Here is a 22,577-nt window from a genome sequence, read left to right on the forward strand (position 1 = left end):
AAAGAAATCATCAGCTCAGCCAGGGGGTGGGCTGATGTACTAAGTACTCTGACAAACTTCCTATCAACCTTACAGAGGTGTCAGGAGACACTGTGGCTCTGTTGTCTTCAGATGTGTCCTCTTTGCCTTTCTTAAAATAGGAGTGCTGCCTTGCCAGCCTATGTAAACCAGTTTGAACTAAGTGTGGTGCTCTGCATGTATCCTTACTACAGCTGTATGCCCCCAATGAATAAACCAAATCCTCTTTTGGCTGTAGGACATCAATAAAAGACTGACATGATTCCTTCCTCAGCTCTGAACAGTACAGGCGGGTTCCTCTGCTGCCATGTACACTATGGTGAGGGATTGGCACATATGGGAAAGGATTGCTTCTCCAGAGAATGCATGCCAGTTAAAGTGGGAATTTCTGCCCATTTGGAAAAAAACGTTATGTGAGATTACGTAAGGCTTAGTGTTTTAACTGTTTATGTAGCTGAGCAGAGGGATGTAGAGAGACTGTCACTCTAAAAATTGCAACATTAAATTATTCCCTAAAACAATCATTGCTGTTCTTGATTTTTTAAAATTCATACAACACATTGAAACAAGAAGAAAAACCCAAATGCAGAATAAAACTGAAGCTATAAATCTGCTGAAGTTACCAAAGTTATTCTGAAGCTAATTATGACTGTATGCAAAGCAAATGAAGTGAGAACTGAATTAATGAAGACTAGCTACCTCCCAAAGCTAATGAGGCATGCTTTATACCAATAGCTCTTCAAATTGAAAAATTAACCATGCTGCAGCAAAAAAAAAAGAGAAAGAAAGAAAGAAAGAAAGAAAGAAAGAAAGAAAGAAAGAAAATAATTAAAAAAGAATTGACGAATTTTGTTAAGAATAGTATAGAAGACAAGAAAAGCCATAAGATACATGCTCCCTAGCTGTTTAATGTTCTTCCTTGACATGCTTTTCTAAGAATCTAGTTACCTTTCTCTTTTTATTCTCTGCTTTGATAGGAACTTTTAGTGCCACTGGACTAAAGAAAACAAGAAAACCCTGTTGATTTCAGGCAGGTTTTTTAAGTCCTCCTTGGACATTTTCCATGGTGTTTAATTTTAAGGATATGTGCCCAGTACTGTGCAGTAAGAGAGGCAGTTGAGTTGGCTGAGGATGATTCTCTACCTCCCAGTATGACAAGTAAGGGTTATTTTCAGCTGATGTTCTGTGGTTCACGCCACCCGCTCCCCATTAAACTTCTATTTCTTCCCTTTTGTAATCTTCTGTTTCATTTTATCTGTCTGTTGTACTCTTTTACTTTCATAAATCAAAACCCCGTCTTCAACTTATTTCTTTTCCCTGCTGTTGCGCATCTGCAGCCATATTTTTGTCTGCTGAAATGGGGCATCTTTGCCACTTACTAGGAGAAATAATAATAACAAAGTGTTTAGATCAATATCTTATCTGTTCAGAAGAAATGTGTAAATCTGTGCCTTAAAAGGGCTACGTGCCATCTGTTTCATTGAACAGCATATTTATCTACTAGATTTTATTTACATGGGGAAATTTGATTTCAAAAGCAATGAAAGTATTACATAATCTTATTTAGTAATGCCAGAATCTAAATTTGGAACATTTCCCTGAAATATACACTACTTTTAAAAGGGTCCTGAATCATCTGCAGCCAATATTGTCGTGTTGCAGCTTTTGTTAAACCAAAGTGAAAATTAAACAAAAATGAAAAAATAAAAAGGTAAACAAAATTGAAAAGAGATACATAGTAGCAGCAAGGAGGTGAAGAAAGTATTCTTGACCACAAGCTACTACAATTCGCTTACTTTATATATATACACCTGTGGTAGAGTCTAATAATTAGATTAGTAAAACCATCTTTGCAACAGAAATCTATTTCACCTCTCATCATCAATGAAACAAATTTTAACAATTATAAGATGCTGAAGAATCACTTGTTCTATTACAATCCTTAAATAACTGATTAAAATGAAGAAAAACTATTTCTGGAATGAATTTCATATAGGAAACAGGATTGAAAGGAAAGTCACAATTCCTTCTCATGGGCCACAGCTGAACCAACTCTTTTTAAATGATTCCTGACAGACTTGTGTTTTACCTGTTCCTGAAAATACAAAACTAACCAACCCATCACCTCCTCCAATTTCTGTTATCAAAATGTCCCTACTGAAATGACAAATTATACCAGTGCTTGATTATTCTTACTATTAGAAAGTTTTCCCAAGGTTTAACCTGTTAATACTGGTGTAGGTAAAATAAGAATTGATCTTTTGGTGCCAAATCTTCTTACAAAATATTAATAAAACCTGAATAAGTTATGAAACATACCAGTTACTCCCCCCCCTCCCCCCCCCCCACCCCATTACTGTGCTTGTTTGCTCATTTGTGCCTACTACAAGCTTATTTTGTGCTATAACCAATGATATGAAGCCCTGGAAATCCTGGGGGAAAAGCTGGCCAGCATCCTCTTGTGCAGTTCCAAGAAATCTGTCTGCTTTAGACAAGGCATTTGAAATGTGATAGCTAATGTGAAATCAGTTAGTCCTTCAGAAGCATCTTGCTTACAAATAATAATTCTTGGCTGGACTTCATTTGCTTTGTGGCTCGTGTAAATCCCTACTTGGCAGGGAGCAACCTGGTAACATGGACTATTGTTCAAGCCAGTTCTCTTAAATGCATGTGAACTTAAGAGGAGGATTTTGTTTGATTTATTGGTTCTTATTTCCTAATTGCCACATCTTCCAGCAAAAGACCAACAAAAAGGAGTTGCAAAGTCTTTGTCACTACATTGTGGAATTAGTTTAAGTACAAATGTAATAAGGCACTTCTCTAATCCTAGCATATTTTAGTTTTAGACTTTAAAATACAATTTATGGCATTAAGGAATTAAGGTCTGCTTGAGACTTCTGTGTGAAACTAGAACTGATTGGTTAAAAGGTGTGAAAATAGCAGTATTGTTTCCAGATGTTTGTGAGAGCTGTATTCTTGTAATTGAATCATGTCTTTGCATGGTTCTTTATCACATTACTTCTGAATTCATGCACTGTGACATTAATTTCAGTATACCACAAGATTTACATCTGTTTATTTATTCCTTTTCATCCCCTGTGTCACACTTCTTACTAAGCTTTTGTAACATATTAAAAAAAAAGGTTAACATCTTTCTGATGAGCTTTTTGAACAGCAAATTTACTGGTGTTGGCTCTGACATAAGTATATCAGCAGAGATGAACAAGACTGGGTTTCTGTTCTTTCACGTTTAAGTTGGTTCAAGCTGTCAGGTTAAATGATTTCAACATTGCTAACCTTAGCTCAGGGGAAAGCCTTGGCCCCATCTACAGAGCTGAGAAAATCAGTTTTTATATGAAGACAATCTTACTGCAAGAAAAAGGCATGGGCATACACAAGTTACTTTAATTAAGGGAAAGCATTATTTCTCCTCCATACTAAAGATAGTTCTAATTGCCCATTTTTTAAATGAAACTGAAAACTTAAAGTATAATCACATATAATAATTTTCAAAATGAATCTGAAATATTTGTACAGGTTTTTCAGATGTGTGCCTTCTCATACAGAGAAGCAAAACTTTTAATATTTAATAGTTCAGGGAACAACTTTTAAATAACATACAGAGAATGAAGGCATGTTTACTCTTTATCATTACTGGTTGCAAAGATATCATAGATGTATCTGTTTATGCACACATGTGCATTATATACTTAGACAAACAGGATTATACTTCATTACACTTTCTTTCTGAACTTTTCCTTGATATGAAAACTAGTGTGAAAATATTTCAATCACTTACATATCAAGTCTAATCTAATATATTCAATAAGCTGTTGGCTCCATTTTCTTTCCATTTGCTTTAAATGCATTTTATCTCAAAACCAGGAGATACTAGGATTTAGCTAGTGTAACTTGTTGTGAAAATTCTGTGTGTTGTCATGATTTACACTTCTAAAAAAATACTTTCTGATTCACTATCATCTGATTCAGACAGCTGTCCCTCCTGTATTAAGAAAGAAAAAACTTTTTTAAGGTGTTAATGAATCAGTCAGGCCTAGATTTATCCAACTTAATTTTTGCCAGCTAAAACTTAGAAGCATAGACCTTGGGATTAACTCCTGTCTCTGAAAAGGAGCAAGATGGGTGCTTCCCCATTCATTCATATTAAGACTGGTAGGATGAATCATGCTTTGAATGAACATCTCTCTGAGTACAGAGGGAGTCTAAACTGGTAGTTTAGACATGATGCCTAATGTTTAGAAGACTAATAGCAGGTGAGATCAATTCAACCCTCGGGAAACATGGCTGGGATCAGCTGCACTTAGTGTCTGGTTTCTAAATGATCATCATTATTTATGATGAGCCACAACACAAGTAGCTGCAAATGATTCCCAAACCTTGTAAAACAACAGTTCACTGCACTTTCTTTAGCTTATTTTTGGACAGTCCTCTGCTTCAAATAAATATTGGCTTAGCTATGATTCAGTGTATCTCTGGTAAATAGGGCTGTAAGGATGTTTAACATTTGTAAGTGGCACATTTTTTGGTTTATAGTCCCGGCAACCTTGTTTTCTCCTCAAGCAGCTATAAAGACAATGTTCACCACACCATTTAATAAGGAATACCTGTAAAAGCATCTCCAAAAAGACAACAATGGTCATTGTTCAGGTAGTAAATTCTTAAAAACGAAAGTTTTAGAAATAAGGAATTAATCTTGCATTTCCCCACTCTGGAAACTTCAGTTCAGTTAATGTTGGTGGAATGAGTGTGTCCACAAAAATGAAGAAAAAGAACACAAACCAAACATGCTAAAGACTTCTCATACCTTCTGCTGTCAGTCCAGTTCTAGATAAATCCTCTAATATTTTTTTTGTAAAAAGGGTTGTCACACACATGCCTCTCTAAGCTTTACTTTGCTTGCTGGTAAACTTGGATGGAAAGAATCATTTCATGTGTCTGTTGTGGTCTTGTCTTCTCTGACCTATGTTTTTATACCTTGACCATCCCTTCAAAGGCATCCTTGGAGAGGATTCCCTCACCAAATACATATTTGAACAAGGATTTAGTACAGGTGTTTGTGCCTTTCAATACGCTCTGCCTAAAACTCTTTTTTTTTTGCTTGCTTTTTATTTTTTCATCTTCTTCTTTCTTTTTTCTTTTAATACAATTTCAAGTTTTTGAAATGTGCCTTCTTTTTTTAAATAGCCTCTGTTATTGTGTTGTTTAGCCATGCTGGATTCCTTCTTTGTGATGTTTCTAGAAGCATTTTGGCAAATAGTGCACATTTGTTTTGAATTTCTAATGTGTTGTCTGCCAACACTTTGTAGTTTTGGATTCCTCTTTTCATTTCTCCCCAGAAGTTTTTCTCATTTTTAATGTAATTCTTCTTTTTGAAATTAAGCACTGCTACAGTGGCTGTATTGCTTTTCTTACTCCTGAAAAGATAATTGATATTTATTCATCAGGGTCTTTGAAAGTAAATTTTAAACGAGGTCTGCAAAGCTGCCATTCATTTTGCCTGAAAAACTCTCTTGTTTTCACACCTGAAAAGTGATTTCTATCCAGTCTATATAACAGTAGCTGGAATCTCATTATTACATTTTTCTCCTTATCTTCTAATCACCTTCAGTCTCTCACAGTCACTATCACTGTCCTCGCTGAGCAATCTTGGTACTATACTTTTCCTATTTGGGCCTTGAATTTCCACGCCTATGAAAATTTTATGTTACTTGTTATTCACCCATTTACCTGATTTGACTGTGATTTACAGATGAAACCATCCCAAACCAGGATAAAGCATTTTGAAAATAAAACAGGCAGTGTAAAAGAAGTTAGTCAACCATTTCAAAGTCCCATAATTTTTAGATGAAAGGTACTTCTGGTAAAAGGTAGGAGCCTCTCAGAAGGGAGATCTTAGAGTCTAGAAATTGTAGCTATATATATATCAGTACCATATGCAAATGTGTGTTAGTGTAAGATGTAATTCTGTGTACTGTTATTTACTGTAATCATATCTCTGGGTTAGGGGTTCCTTCAAAGCTTCTCCAACAGAAAATAACTTAAATATTGTTAAATATATCTCTGCTATTATGAGATTCCAGGCAAAGCAGATGACAAAAATATAAGTGCGTAGACTGCAGCAATAGTCTAGAAATCAAATCAATAATGTAGGAGACATAATAATGATATGAGACTGGTAAGCAATACCTTTCCTGTGCCTCATTTCTCTTTAGTCCAGAAGGAAAATATGAACTTTGCAGCCTGTTTCTCTACAAATTGGAAGAACCGTTTTTCCTGGTTTGTCCAAAAATCCCCAGAAACAAATAAATTAAATATAGCAAATTAGAGAAAAAAGGAGAAACTTGACCTAACTTAGAAGAGCAGGCCAGGAAAAATTCAGCCCACCTCTGGGATAGTTGGAGAGTTTTACAAGCAAGAGTATGCTTAAAATCTGGGGAAGATAAGAGGAAAACTGAAAGGTTGAGAATAACTTGAGCTCTCTCCAACAGATAACAGTAATATTGCCTGCTATTCCCAGCAAGTGAAATTGAATTGCTTTCTTGCTTTTAAATTTAGCAGTATTAGTGTATTACTCTCATAAATTGAAGTTTGGATGATAAATCCCAGTGTAAAAACTACTTTCAATTCCCCATTTATTGGAAAGGAAAAAGCCTTTATGTAAGACATCTCCATTAGAGTTCTCTGATTTGTCATACAGCTCTTAATGGAGGATGTTTAACTCACCTTTAAGTTCTGCTGCTATCTTGATCTAACAAAACAGATGATAGATACAAAGAGAAATAGAGGTAAAAAAGCAATCTGGAAAATATGGCTTTCTGTTGACATTTGCAAGACTTGAAAGGACTAATCTTTCTGTCAGCAATCCAGACTCTGGATTGACAGTCAGCCAAAACAGTTACTCTGGGTGCAGACTGAATTTATGCATCTGGTATCATATCATTAGTCTTGTCTCTAATCCTTTTTTTCAGGTGAGTTCAACTAGGCAGCAGTCTCATTTGTTGCATTGGTTCCCTCTAGGGTCCTCAGTAGTTCAGTGGTGATGGTAAGATGCTTGCTGGGATTCTGGTTTGCTAGCAAATAGTACCCTCTTCAGCTCTTTCTCTGATGGTGCTCCATCATTTTCATTAATCGTTCCAGGTTACCAGAACATGTTATGAACTTATACCTGCTTACCTGTATTTGACCTCACAGTCAAGATATATCAGCTAAACCTGAATTCCTACAGAATCTGTGCATCGGGGAAGTCTGCCAGTCCTTATGGGAATCAAAGGCCAGTGTGAACTTCATGGAGCAAGGCATTAGCCTGTTCTATAGGTGGGCTGAAATGCCCATTGCAGTGGATCTGCTGTGCTGAGTTTGCTAAAGGATATTACAAAAAATACAGGAATTCATAAGGAAGTTTTAGTCTTTCCTGCCCCAACACTTGGCTGTAGAAAATACAGATACATTCCAGTAGCCAAAAAATATTTTCATATTTCTCTTACAAATGAGCTATGGACTATCTGTTTATAATGAAACCCAGCTTTCACTAAACCAGTCAATTATCATGAATAAATTTAACTTTTCCCATTCCAGTCCAGAAACACCAGCTTTACCGGTCCCTTTAATTATAAGGGTGAGCAATGATCCCCTGAAGCAAAAAGGAGTTACTCCATGACATTTGATGATATACCATACAATGACTCAGAGGAGACTGTATGTCATTGTAATTCAGTGCTGCACATTTTCTGGTGCCTATGCATTGTGAAGTGATGAAAATTCATTCTTCACTTTATCAGCAGAGGTAAAAATACTTTTTTTACATTAGAAGAGAGAAAACATCAATAATTTAAGATTTATCTTCTTATTACTGGCTTAATTTTAATGAAATTTAAAGATGAGCACATTTTGATTAAAATTATAAACTCACAAGGCAACACTCTTCCAGCCTGTTTTGTTAGTCAAAATTGGCCATGTTGAATTAGTATAAAAAAATATATTATACCTTTTTATATGTATATTCTACATATTTATCAGTAGAGGTAAAGTAAAATTTTGCAATAAACTCAGAGAGAAAAAATATAAGTAATTAAATACCTGTCTTTCTAAACCAGGATTAACTATTATGAAATTCAGAGATAGAGCAACTTACTTATACAATAAAGGTTATTCATAGTGCCACATGCTTTTATTCTGCTTTGTCAATCAAAATCCACCTTACTTGATAACCTTCAGAAGCAAATGCGTTGCTATTTGGTTTCTGCTTGTACCAGTTGAAAAAACTCATGTTGGTACTCGGATACAAAAAGACCTAAATTAAACAAAGATATTTTTCTCTAAATCATATTTTTTAGATTGTCAGAGCTCTTCTGTTGTTCTCCGGCTTTTCCAAAGCAAGATTAAGTAACAACATATGTCTTACAGAGACATCTTAATGGGGCAAGTGGCTGTGGCAAGCAATGAAAAGCACAAGAATTTCATGAGTCTTAGAAGAAGTGATGTTAAAAAGTCACATCTTTAAGTCACTGAAATGAAGCACAAGAAAACAGCAGACTGAGAACTGTGCCTCTACTTTGCTGTTATTCAGGTGTTACACAACAGGAATTGCAGCCACTGGGGAACTATAGCAGCTCAAAGGAAATAGAGGCTACATCTACACAAGTTCAGTTCACTTTAGATATCTAATAAACTGTAAACTGTGCATTAAACAGGAAAAACTTTTTTCTTAACTTTAAGAGCCTATGTGTCCACTGTGGCCTAGATGGAGGAGTCAGGAAGGTATCCACAACACTTGTTTAAATATGGTTCAGATGGAGAGTAGCTGAAATCTACCAACCTTCAGAGTCTATTTCATAACAGTGCAGACAGTCCATGAGCGGTCCTTCACAGTGTCCTGGAGGCTGTCTTGCTATAACTGTATAGCTTTCATTTTGGGATATCCACAATCAAGAAATGAAGCAGTGAATATTTCTGTGAAATAGATTCTAACCGAATAAAAACTACAACCACTTTTCTGCACTTAACATTTCTTTTCTCAGCATGTTACAATGTAAAGATATCAGAAATAAAAACTGAGATAATGATAAAAGAAATCCAAAACTTTGGGCTTATTTCATTATCAAAAACTGTCCCCACACTATCTAGTAGGAAAAGTGTTTTATACTCTGTGTTGTGGTTTCAGCTGGGATGATAGAGTTAATTTTCTTCCTAGTAGCTGGTATAGTGCTGTGTTTTGGATTTAGGATGAGAGTAATGTTGATACACTCTGATGTTTTAGTTGTTGCTAAGCAGTGCTTACACTAGTCAAGGACTTTTCAGCTTCTTATGCTTTACCGACTGAGAAGGCTGGAGTTACACGAGAAGCTGGGAGGGGACACAGCCATGACAGCTGACCCAACCTGGCCAAAGGGCTATTCCATACCATATGACGTCATGCTCAGCATAAACAGCTGAGGGAAGAAGGAAGGGGGGGACGTTTGGAGTTATGGTGTTTGTTTTCCTAAGTAACTGTTACACATGAGGGAGCCCTGCTTTCCTGGAGATGGCTGAACACCTGCCTGCCCATGGGAAGCAGTGAATGAATTCCTTGTTTTGTTTTGCTTGTGCACGCAGCTTTTGCTTTCCCTATTAAACTGTCTTTATCTCAACCCACGAGTTTTCTCACTTTTACTCTTCTGATTCTCTCCCTCATCCCACCGGGGTGGAGTGAGCGAGTGGTGTGCGGGGCTTAGTTGCTGGCTAGGGTTAAACCACGACACTCTGAAAAGTATGGTTTCTAAATACAGTTAATATGTTCAGGAAGTCTGTGAGAATTATAATAGTTATGGAGTTTTTCTTAATTTATAGGAACTTCAGAGGGTAGTGTTACAGCTACATCAATACAGCACAGTGCCTAGCTTAATTAGTCCCAGTGGCTGCATCTATAATGTTAAGCTGAGAAAAGTTAGGGAATAAGACCAAGCACATGTACCCAGCTTTGCAGCATGCACTCCCTGGCATGGTTTTGGCCTAGGGCCAGCTAGCACTCTTCCAGATAAACCCCAAAACATGTCTGAGCTTTTGCACAGGTGAGGGAGCATTCTCAACAGGCAGTTTGGACAAGCTACCATGTTCTAGTGGATAACAGAGTCTAGCTGTATGGATGCAATCCTTGGTGTACCATTTGGCTCAAAAGCTAGAGGGTGGCTCTGGACTGTTTCCTTTCCCAGTATAGACATAGGTGGTGAGTCCCTACTATGGCTGTACTGCTTTTGGGGCCCACACACAAAAGTGGATCTTTCCCACACTACGTGGTTCTACTTCTTCTGGTATTGTTTTCTCTAGACAGCGTCCCACTGTGCTGTGTAGACCCAGGCTGAGATGTCTAAATTCTTGTGTTTGTCAGACTATGCCTCTCTCTCCCTGTCGCAGTTTCTCATCCACAAATTGTGCACTATAACCATTACATTCTGCCACTCTTGAACTTATAGTGTCAAGTTACAATGTAAGTTTTTTTGGACTGAAATTGTCTACTGAAAAAAAAAAAGGCTAATTTAATTTGGTGTCGAATCTGATACCTTTTAGAAGCTGGAAGCATAAACAGGACACACAGTAGTAGACGGGGTCCCTTAGTTCACTAAGAAGATCACAAAGCAATCACAGACGAGTATTTGTATAATTCCTTTCATAAGTTTATCAAGCTGACAGTTAATATTAAATCAGTTTGTGTCCTCACTGCTCCAAGAGGAAGACTGCCCCAGAACTTCCCTTTCTGGCCATTAAAACATTCTGATGCAAAGCCAGAATTTCACTTAGTTATTTGCTCACATGCTTGCAGTGTTTGTTAGCTCATATAGTTCCCTGTTCCCCACTTGGTATTTACTGCCTGCTGCAGTTTTAAAGTCAATCTCCCCAGGGTCTTATATTTTGTTGACTAAACAGACTGAACTGTACATATGTGAACAAAGGAGAAGAAGAATTTTCTCAGTTATTGGTTTCTTTCTTTATTTTTTAATTTGCGTCTATTCATCACCAGCTTACCCCTCTTTGGACTTCCACAGGGCCTGCCTTTCAGCTTACTTTTCTTCCTTCATGACCTATGTCCTCAGTGTATGTAGCCATGGTGTGGAAGCGCCTGAAAGCTCAAGATGCGTCATGCAGGAAGTTGCACAGTGCTTATGGTAAAAAGAATCATAGTATTAACAAAAAATTACCTCTTGTCATCTGGTGTCCTGAACAATAAAATTCAGATCACTACTAGCTTGAAATTCTAGAAAGGAATGGGTATAGGATTAAAAAGCAGATGTTATACCTGACCTGCAAGATAAAAAAAGACATTGATAATGCTTAAACTAATTTACCAGTAGTTGTTTACATTTATTGCAGCATTTTTTAGACTTTAGGCAATTGAATTGCCTCATCTGATTTTATTTTCTGAATTGTAGCTTAATTTCCCACAAACAGATTTTGTTTTCTCTACTAAATAATGCATGGCAGAACTAGCTGAGTATTTGCCTTTGTTCCCCAACAAATTTTAGAATAGTGCCAAGGCATCTGAAGTTTTCTCAGGCAAAAAAATAGATGATCTTACATTTAGGGTTCATTAAAGGTTCCATTAGTTTTGCATAAGAAAATTATAAGTGATCTCATAATCCTCCTCTTGGAAATACAGTGTACTACTATATGCAAAATAAAGGCAGAGCATTTTCTTGTTTGCTGTCTGCTACTCTGCAAATAATTTTAGACATATCCATTTTCCTAATGTAGTTGTCTTTTCTCTGCAGCCATGGGTATCAGTCATGCTCCACAACTGGAGGCTGGGCAGAATGCTGCAGCTTACTGCCATGTTGGGTATGGCTACATACACTCTGCAGAGCACTAGGAATTTAGAGATTATTTCTTTCTTTGGGGTAAAAGAGCTGAGAATGACCTACTAAAAGCTCATGTAGCAGAAAAAATTGCTGGCAAACTACATTCTGGTTAGTCAGCTACTAACCAGTTAGTTATTAGTTGGTGTTGCTAACTAATAACTAAAGGATAGGGGATGACAGCCATTTTCCTGTCTGTCTCATATGCTCTGTCTTGCAAATTGGGAAGCCATCTCCTTGCTCTTTCACGGCCATTTAAAAAAAAATTGCATTTAGGGCACACCTACAAGGATTATTGTGCACAATCATCACAAGCTTGCTTTGCTCATTTGCCAAAACAGCAGGATACTAGCCTGCTTCAATCAAGAGAGGTGTAACTTTAATTAGAAATTAGTGCCATACTGAGTCAAAGATAGTACACCCACACTTGGCATTGCATAAGAGTGTCTGTCTGCATTTTGTTGTTCGACATGTAGGCAGAACATGCTTGTGCTACTTTACGGACCCTCATTTCTCTATCAAGTCCTATTCTGGACAGACTGCACTATTAAGTGACAGTTTTCAGACAGTGAATATTGTTAGAAGAATATTACAGGCAGGTAACTGAAAAGAAACTGCTGTTAAAACATGAGTCAGTCTACCAAAAAATTATCTCTACAGAAATTTATATATACAAAGAGGTTATATACAACGATGCCAAAATATAATTAGATGTTGAAACTGTCCATTTCAGCACATGGCTCTCGAAATTCTCCAGAATATTGCCCCAAGACAAAGAGTGACTTTCAATGATGCAGATAGAAACATTTTTGAACATTTAGCAAATCTGGAATTTCAACATTGTTTGATGTGACAAATATGTGAAAATAAATGGCAGTTGTCCCTAAGCGTATAAAGAAATAGATGATAATATCTATCTAGTATCACATAGTACTTTTCATCTGTAAATCTCAAAGAGTTTGCAAAAGGAGGTCATGACAACTTCAAAGGTGTTTGGAGTTTATTCAAATGTGAGAGAATGGAAGATTTGTCACATTTATATTCTACAAAGTGGTTTCTGAAGTGCTGTAGAGGATAACACACCTGAGACTTGCCAGTGAAAAAAGTATTACAGCAGATAAAACTCACAAAAAAATAGTGGAGAGAAATAATCTATTTTAATGTTGTTTTTCACAGCACTTTTTGTGGGTAAATTTTTCATAATTTAGCAGAATTTACCTGTTCATATATCTTTGTCTGCTAAGACAGATTACACTCCTTTTAAAATATAGGTTAAAATAAATATTCTTTCCAAATCAGCGTTAGATGCTGAAGAGCATTGAATATATACTTGTTTGATCGTTGTATTCTGAAAAAATCATACCTGCTGAAAGACTTCTTAAATGTTAGATAGTCCAGATTATAGCAAACCAAACGAGAAACATTACTTATAATTCAGCAGTGAGGTTTATGAGGACAGATACAGGAGCTCTGTCCAGGGATGAGTACTTGTTGGAGGTGGAATGTTCAGTATGTGGATAGTTGCAGTCAGCAATCTGATGTCTTATCTCAGGAAAATCCTCTTAGTATAAATACATCTGAGATATTTTTAATAGTAAGAGGTACAGAATAACAGTTACAGAACCCTTTTCATACATGAGTACATATATCTGTACTCTTTCCCAAATTAATGTCTTTTAAAAATAAAACTGATGAAGGCTCCATAGTAGAGAGCAGGCAGATGTCTACTTGAGTAGAATGGACTAAGCAAAATCATTGTTTTTTTCACTCAGTCCTTGAATGTATTCATGGATCTGCATGATCTAATGTTAGTTATTTGGATCAACAAAGGGGTGAAAAATGAGAATCACAAAATTATAGCAATGTTTGTTGGAAGGGACCTCTGTATGTCAAGTAGTCCAGCCTCCCTCATGAGGTAGTCCTATCAACATTAGATCAGGTCAGCTCTGGATTTGTCTAGCCAAGTAATGAACTTGGCAGTTTCACAGTCTCTTCTAGGCAACATGGTTCAATGCTGCATTAGCCTTATGGTTAAAATGTGCTTCCTTAAGTCCAACTGGTACCTTCCAAGCCACAAGTTTATGTCCTATCACCTGAGAATACTGGGAAGAGGTTGATTCTTTCATGTTTTCACTGCTTTTTAAATAGTTGCAGGCAGATATCAGATCATCCCTTAATTTTCTCTTCACAAGACTAAGCTGATCTCTGTTTACATCTCTTCAAAGGCCATATGCTCTAGGTCCCTGACCATCTTTGTAGCACATCTTAGAAAACTGTACTCTATGTACTCTGTGTACTCAAAGTCTGAATGGATGCAAATGGCTAACTTTCCTCTTAGAAGAACATTGGTCAGTGTCGTGATTTAACCCCAGCCAGCAACTAAGCCCGACGCAGCCGCTCGCTCACTCCCCCCCCGGTGGGATGGGGGAGAGAATCAGAAGAGTAAAAGTGAGAACACTCGTGGGTTGAGATAAAGACAGTTTAATAGGGAAAGCAAAAGCCACACACGCAAGCAAAGCAAAGCAAGGAATTCATTCACTACTTCCCATGGGCAGGCAGGGGTTCAGCCATCTCCAGGAAAGCAGGGCTCCCTCATGCATAACGGTTACTTGGGAAGACAAACACCATCACTCCAAATATCTCCCCTTCCTTCTTCTTCCCCAGCTTTATATACTGAGCGTGATGTCATATGGTATGGAATAGCCCTTTGGTCAGTTCGGATCAACTATTCTGGCTGTGTCCCTTCCCAGCTTCTTCTGCACCTGGCAGAGCATGGGAAGCTGAAAAGTCCTTGACTAGTGCAGCAACAACTAAAACATCTCTGTATTATCAACACTGTTTTCAGCACAAATCCAAAACACAGCCCCATACCAGCCACTATAAAGAAAATTAACTCTATCTCAGCTGAAACCAGGACAGTCAGTTAAGTGAAGACATGGTAAGCTAACTGTAGGTGATGGAACTAACACCAAAAGGAAAGAAAAACTTTGTGCATAAGTTCATTGTGTGTAGGTGGCAAGCTTTTGGTAGCAGGGTACTGTGGGGGTGGCCTCTGTGAGGAAAGGCCGGGGCTGCCCGTGCTGGACACAACCAGTTCCAGCTGGCTCCAATGGACCCACTGCAGGACAAAGCTAAGTCCCTCAGCCAACATGGTGGTGCCTCTGTGATAACATATCTAAGAAAGGATAGAAAATACCTCACAGGCATGGGAAGAGGGAAGAAAAATAGTGAGAAACAGTAGTGTGAACAACAAGGTCAGATAAAAGGGAGAAGGTTTTGTTTTAAAATCTGTCTTTGTTTCTCACTACCCAAATCTGTCTTAACTGGCAATAAATTCAGTTACTTTCCCCAAGCCAAGTCTGTTTTTTCTGTGATGGTAACTGGTAAGCAATATCCCTGTCTTTACCTCAACTCATGAGCTTTTCCATCCTATTTTCTCCCCTTGTCCTGTTGAGGAGGGGGAGTGAGTGAGCAGCTGGGTGGGCAGCAGGCTGCTGGCCAAGGATAACCCACCACAACAAGAAAGGACAATAATTGTTTATGCAGCTTGGACAGAATTCCTGCATTAAACTTACATTAAACCAAGAATCAGAAAATTAATAAAATTGTATCTCAGCTAGTGATAAACATTTGATAAAAATTGAATAAAATTTGTATCTCAGCTAGTGATAAACAACCAATTCTAGTGGTCAGTGAGCCACTGGCTGCCACTGGCTGATGATCTGATTCTGTTTCAGTTCCTGAGCCGCTCTGACTTAACCACTATGAAAATTTATCAGTGGAAATCTCTAAGAGTTATGAAAACATATATTGATTTTTTTTAAGAACACATAACACTGCTTTGATGGACACAGATGGTAAGAGAGGCAGAAGAGATATGCTAGTGAGGTTTTTTTTTTCCAGTGCTTGGTGATTGCATTGGAATTGGAGCCCATTATTAGAAGTGACTACAAATGGAGGGTTTCCTTCCTGTGAAAAATCTTGCTTTTCAAAACTTTGTTCTGGCCCAAATCATTCTAAAACAATGCTGTTGATCCCATTGATCCTACTTAGGTAAATTACCATTATTGATAGATGTGAGCTTCCCTGCCAAGCATTTCAGTAAGCAACTTCTGGGCTGGCGTATCCTCAGGATTTCAGCTGTTTGGCATTACTGTTCTGTGGATCTTACACCTTAATCCAAAAGCCATGCCAGCAGGTGTGAACCAAGCTTTCTTTAGAGCCAATGTTTCTAGACACCAAATAGAGTAAGCAGAAGTAGAGTTAATCTTACCTGAGATTATGTGTCACAAGATAGATGTCGCAATCTGACTATACATATCCGTGTCTTCCTGTAGAGTCAAAAGAGAGAACAAACATTTCTTCTAACACAGGTATCTAAGATGCAGAAGATCAAAGTCTGCAGCTGCTTTTATTTCTCTGTTTGTTGAATAGACTAGCTCAGGCTCACATGCTCTTGTTAATAAATGAATGCAAGCAACTTTCCTTCTCTACTTTTTTTCGTCTGTGCAACTTGTCTTGGCCAAAAGGATTTGACACATTGTCTGGTCTTGAGCCGTTCCAACTGTTGCACCTGCCCCAGTTACAGACTTGAATCCTACCAGATAAATTGTAGTAGGGCTGGAGACCATATGCTACACCATGCAGACCACCATGCCACAAGGGTGGATTTGGTAAACTGTATTAGAGCCATGGATCCTGGGGAAATTTGGATGGAATTCAGCCCACATTCTCTCGGACTCCTTCCTTAGATTTGATGGGGATTTGCTGAGCTGAGGGTGTTTCAGTAAAAGTATTTCCTACAGCTTTAGTGAATGACATACACACATACAGAAAGGGAGTAAAAGGGTTCTACATCCTCTTAAATTTTGAAGTATCTTCCAGACTTTCAGGCTTCTTGTCATTTTTTTTCCTACAGTATATAGCTACAGCTGCCAAAAATCTCTTCCCTTTTCAGCAGAAGTCAGCACAGAAACAAAGTGCAGAATTTTAAGGCCTCAGAACGTAACAAAAATTATTGACAGTAATGAGGATGCAGGAGTAAATAGAATTGTTAACAATGGAATAATTTACTTGGTACATACCTCAGCTTTCTACACAGCTTCTCCCTATCACTTGCAAATGTGCTTGACAGCCAGTTAACTGTTAGTTTACTACAGTGAAAACCCATGCTACAAATACCAAGCTTGGTTCAAGGACCAAGATGTGTACTTTTGAATTATAGCTGTTCTGTGAGTTATTCTCTACCCTCTTACTGTGATGATGGATGAACTAAGATCTGTAAACATTTTGTTTCAGAACAGCATACAAAAACTGCTGCATTTTTATAAGGGACTAAAGGTTAATTCAAACCTACCGTCTGAGGGATGCTGTCAGTTTGTATTTGACACAGGGATTTCTGGATTCTTTTCTCATTTTTTATGCTTGTCAAATAATTTCCTCCACATGCAAAGCCTTCCAGCACATACATGCCCTGACTAAGCAGGGCAAAACCAGTTTGAATCCTAGGATAGTCCTTGCCCCCTGTAATTTTCTTTTTTTTTTTTTAAATACAAGCCTTCTGATCCTATTTTCCTGATAGCCAAATTCCCATTCTTTCCCACCTATGCACCTTGTAGGAAGAAAATGGACAGCCAAAGTCATCTCAGATGGGGTTGCCCTTCACTCCTCTTGGTCAGCTCAAATAAGTCACCGTATTGTGTGAGGCAACATCTCCTCTGATTCAAAACAGCTCTCCTTGTTCTGATTCTCTGTGAAATCTCAGTATGGTTTTAGTTATCTTTTTAGCTGGCATTAGTCATCATGTTGGGTGCCTTCAAAACATGAAAAAGTATTCTGTAGTCCATTCCATTCTTTGCCACCTCTCAGACTAGGACTGAAATAACTATACAAGGATTAGCAATGGGATGCAGTACTGTTAAAAATATTGCTTAATTTCCAATGGAGATCTGCAGTCAGATCTTGCTCTGATGACCGTGAAGGATACCCTCCTCTTCACTGAATGCACAGAGAACTTAGGAATTTACAGTATAGATACTGGCTCACAAAGCACCTACAAATTAGGGAAAGTGGATCTTATCCTTAGTGCTGAAGTATTTTTAAGATCTTGGCTTTAGTATCTCAGTCTCTCATGCTAACACAGCAGTCTGTCTGCTGTTGTTTTGTACTCAGCTGAAGTTGTAGATCTTAAAAAAAAGGGTGCATTTTTTTCTTACCTCTTACTCTGGAGAAGGATTAAAATATATTTTAAAACTTAAGGCAGCAAGTCCTAGGTTTGTGAGGTCGGGAGACTTCTGGAAAACAACTCGTACCTTCACTCCTCAGAAGTTCTTTGTTTCAGGATACTTAGGGTATCGTGTCTTTGATCATACTTAAACTGGGATTTATTGCACTTTTTAAAAAATTGTTTAAAAAGTTATATTCACTAGTATAAGATACATACTCAGTAACACTGAAATAGTGTTTGAGTTACAAGTAAAGAAAATCTTAGGATATTGAACTATTTGATATACAGTTTAGTAGCACAGGGCACTGTACTCATACAGCAATTGCCATGGGAAAAATATCAATATTGATAGAAAACCTGCATTATGCATTAGTCAGTCTGCTATACAATAATATGACTTATATGAGTGGACCTTTTAGATTAAATACTTGATGTAAAAATTTGAGCAAAAGGGAAAAAGACCAGAAAAGATATTTTTTCATTGAGTTTCTTTGACAGTACGTAGGTATTCACACAGTTTCTAACTTGGCTCATTCAGTCTCATTGAATTAACAGGACCCTTGACAATGGCAGTTATTTTTTGGTAACAGTCATTAGCTCAGAGCGTGCCCTGAATATGTATCCAATCATGGACAAAATGCAGAATTTTTTGCACCAAACCTTTTGCGTAGATTTAAGCATGTGCTTAATTGCTTTACTAAGCAGAGGTCTTAGTGGTAGTGATTTTTCTCTGTCAACTCTTATGACCCTTTGGCATTTTTATCTGTCTTTTGACAATTTTAATGTTTAGGAGTTGATGGAAAGTCTCAGTTTTACAGTTTCTTATTAACTGGCAAATTTTACAGTCAGGATGGGATGCTACCTACTGCTCTCTTCTGACTTCTTTGACAAAGTTAAGCCTAAATGCTTTGCTTAATTCAGGTTTCTGACTCAGGTGAAATCTCCAGGGGTCAAGCAGAGAAAACGCCCACAATAATTAACTCTTTCTGTACCAAGGCTGTTTTTATGTGTTCCTTAATAACGTGGGGAAATGAAAAGTCACTCTCTCATATAGGACTTTACAGACTGTTCTCTTTGGGTCCAGTTTTCACATTCTGCATTCTTAAACTTTATGTATTGCGTAGTACCATTCATATCTAACATTTACTAGCCTGATATAAATTTGCAAACAACTGCAATCTGTTTCAGATTGTTTCCCTTTAGAAACCTTCAGGGTTTTTTTTACAACTTCTGGTGCATTAGCATGTATACCAAACGTTACTGCACTTGCAAAGTGTTTGTTTTTCGCAGCTGTCATAATAAGCACTTAGGTCCTTGAACACAGCTTCTTCCATTAATCTTTTGACTAAGAAGTGTCTTTTTCTAATTTTGCCTTGAGCATCTAAATGTTAAGCCTCTGCTTTATTTTCTTTAATTTTCCTGACCAGCCGGAATGGTCAGGGAACATGATGCCGTTACTCCATGTATGTGTCTGGGTCCTGAGGGCACCACCAGCCCTGACTGGCACCCCCTGAGGTCTCCCTCCACCTGCCCACGGCCCAGGACCCCACGTCAGCCCCCCAGGGCCATCAGCCCCTGCCCCAGCGACACTGCAGCAGGGCTGCTCTCCAGCTCCCCACAGCCCTGCCCGGCCCGGCCATGGGCCCCACTGAGCCGGGCCCACCCACCGGCCTGCATCCCGGCCCAGCCTCTGCCCAGGCCATTCCCCAGAGAGGTGCCCGATGCCTGGGGCTGGGGCTGCCCCGGTGCCCCCGGCTGCCCTGCTCGGGGCTGGGGCGGTGGGACAGGCCCTGGCTGCCAGGCCCTGCCCTGCCGGACCCTCCATGGGGAGAACCTGCTGCTCCTGGCACCTGACCCAAGGGAGCCGATGGCTCCCACTGTGCCCTGAGAGTATGCTCTTCTTTCTGCAAAGCAACCTAGTTCTTTGCTGAGGCCATAACCAAAACCCCAACACTGTCTCAGTATCTTACAGAAAAGAAGTCTACAATTTTGTTTGGAATCTGAATTTTAAATCTAATCATTAGCTCCCAATATCTTCAAAGTGAAAAATAAATGACACAAGTGTTTGGTATATTTGTAAATGGATTTCATACTTATCCACACTTATAATAGCACTTTAAATATTCCGTCATTTCTTTTTTAATGAACCATTTTTGGTGGTTTAGTTTTAAATGCCTCTTTTTGCATAAAGGACTAAAAATATTTTTCCGCCTACAAATTCAGATTCTGGAGTAAAACCACTAACTGGCTAGCCTATCAGGTAGATAGCACTCAGCAAATTGTTCACCAGTTTTTGCTTTGACACAGCATGTCACTTTGCTGATTTTATTTAGAGATCATTTGTAGTTTTGAGAAAGCTAGTATTTGCATGTCATCTCTGTTCTTTAGTTATCTGTCTGGAATTGGTACTAAAACTCTCATTTCACAGTTCTTAGTTCATTCCCAGCTAATAAAAACCTCAAAATGCCAGCCATTCAGTGATGGATGTTCATTGTTTTGTGGCATAAAACATTGTTCTGTGTTAGTTTCTGAGATGAACAGGGAGAACTGACTCAAACCATAGTGCTGCAGAGGTTAGAAGCTGCTAGACGTCCACACCGACAGAAAGATTCAAAATAGTAAGGAAGATCAGAAAGGAAGAAAAAATTCCTGGAAGAAATCTGTAGTGAAGGACATACGTACCTTGTTCTCAGAAGCAGGACCAGCTAGGGCAGAAGCCTCCTGGGAAGGGGTGGTTGCTCTTTCCTTCAGCAGCTGCTCAAGGAGAGAAAGTCAGAGGAACTGCACGACATGAGAAGGAGAAGCAATCAGAGAGGCAAAGCAAAGAGGTGGGGGCTTGCGGTTAGTACAAACACTGACAGATTACTGGAAGGAGAAGGGAGGGGACAGAAAAGCTTTGGGAACGATGGAGGGGGAAAAAAGTATCCCGTGGATCAGAGGAGATTGTGCAGATTTTGCTGCATCTCAGAAAATCTTTGAGTTAGGCAGCTGAAGCCAAGTCAGCAAGTAGAGGTCCATGGGGCAAGCATATAGTATCCAAAAGCAGCATCGTATAAAATCACAAGCTATTCAGATTTTACCTGATACAATTCCTTTGAATATGTTTTACTTAAGAATGAACTATGCTAGTTTATATTCTAAAATATAACATGGTCTTTTTTGAATTTAAAAACAATTCTGGTCTTCCAGGATATCACTGTAAGAAAAAAGTCTGTGCAGAGTTGCCTCAAACCTATGGGCTCCTATCACACTGTCAGAGACTGGGGCAGCTCAAGCCTTTCAGAAAGGGACATCCTGGAGAGCTGAGCTGGATATTGCTTTCACTGTGGCAAAAGCCAATTCATCTCTTTCAGGAGGACCCACAGACATCTGGCCTTGCATTTCAGTGTGTATTGGGTTTACGTGGCAAGGTTTTGGTAGCAGGGGGGCTGCAGGGGTGGCTTCTGTGAGAAGGTGCCAGAGCTGCCCCTATATCAGGCAGAGCCAGTGCCAGCTGCCTTCAAGATGGACCAGCTGCTGGCCAAAGCTGAGCCAAACAGCGATGTTGGTAGCGCCTGTGTGATAACATATTTAAGAAGGGGAAAAAATGCTGCACAACAGCAGCTGGTAGAGAGGAGTGAGAATATGTGAGAAAAACAACCCTGCAGACACCCAGGTCAGTGAAGAAGGAGGGGGTGCTTCAGGCACTGGAGCAGAAATTCCACTGCAGCCCATCGTGAAGGCCATGGTAATGCAGGTTGTCCCCCTGCAGCCCACGGAGGTTGACAGTGGAGCAGATATCTACACTGCAGCCCATGGAGGACCCCACATGAGCAGGTGGATGCACCCAAAGGAGGCTGTGAGCCCATGGAGAGCCCGTGGCTGGAGCAGGCTCCTGGCAGGGCCTGTGACCCTGTGGAGAGAGGAGCCCATGCTACAGCAGGTTTTCTGGCAGGACTTGTGACCCCATGGGTGACCCACGCTGGAGCAGTCTGTTCCTGAAGGACTGCACTCTGTGGAAAGGATCCACACTGGAGCAGTTCGTGAAGAACTGCAGCCTATGGGAAGGACTCACATTGGAGAAGTTTGTGAAGGACTGTCTCCCATGGGAGGGACCCCACGCTGGAGCAGGGGAAGAGAGTGAGGAAGAAGGAGCAGCAGAGACAACGTGTAATGAACTGACCACAACCCCCATTCCCTGTCCCCCTGTGCCACTCTGGGGGAGGATGTAGAGAAGTCAGGAGTGAAGTTGAGCCCAGGAAGAAGGGAAGGGTGGGGGGAAGTTGGTTTTTTTTTTAGATTTTTAAAATTTGTTCTTATTTTGCATTATCCTACTTCATTATTAATTGGCAATAAAATAAATCAATTTCCCTGAGTTGAGTCTGTTTTGCCTGTGATGGTAATTGGTAAGCTATTTCCCTGTCCTTATCTCGACCCATAAGCTTTTTGTTGTATTTTCTGCCCTTGCATTGTTGATGGAGAGGGAGTGATAGAGCGTCTTGGTGGGC

Source organism: Ciconia boyciana, chromosome 3, assembly GCF_034638445.1.
Source record: "Ciconia boyciana chromosome 3, ASM3463844v1, whole genome shotgun sequence".
In the NCBI taxonomy this organism is placed as follows: domain Eukaryota; kingdom Metazoa; phylum Chordata; class Aves; order Ciconiiformes; family Ciconiidae; genus Ciconia; species Ciconia boyciana.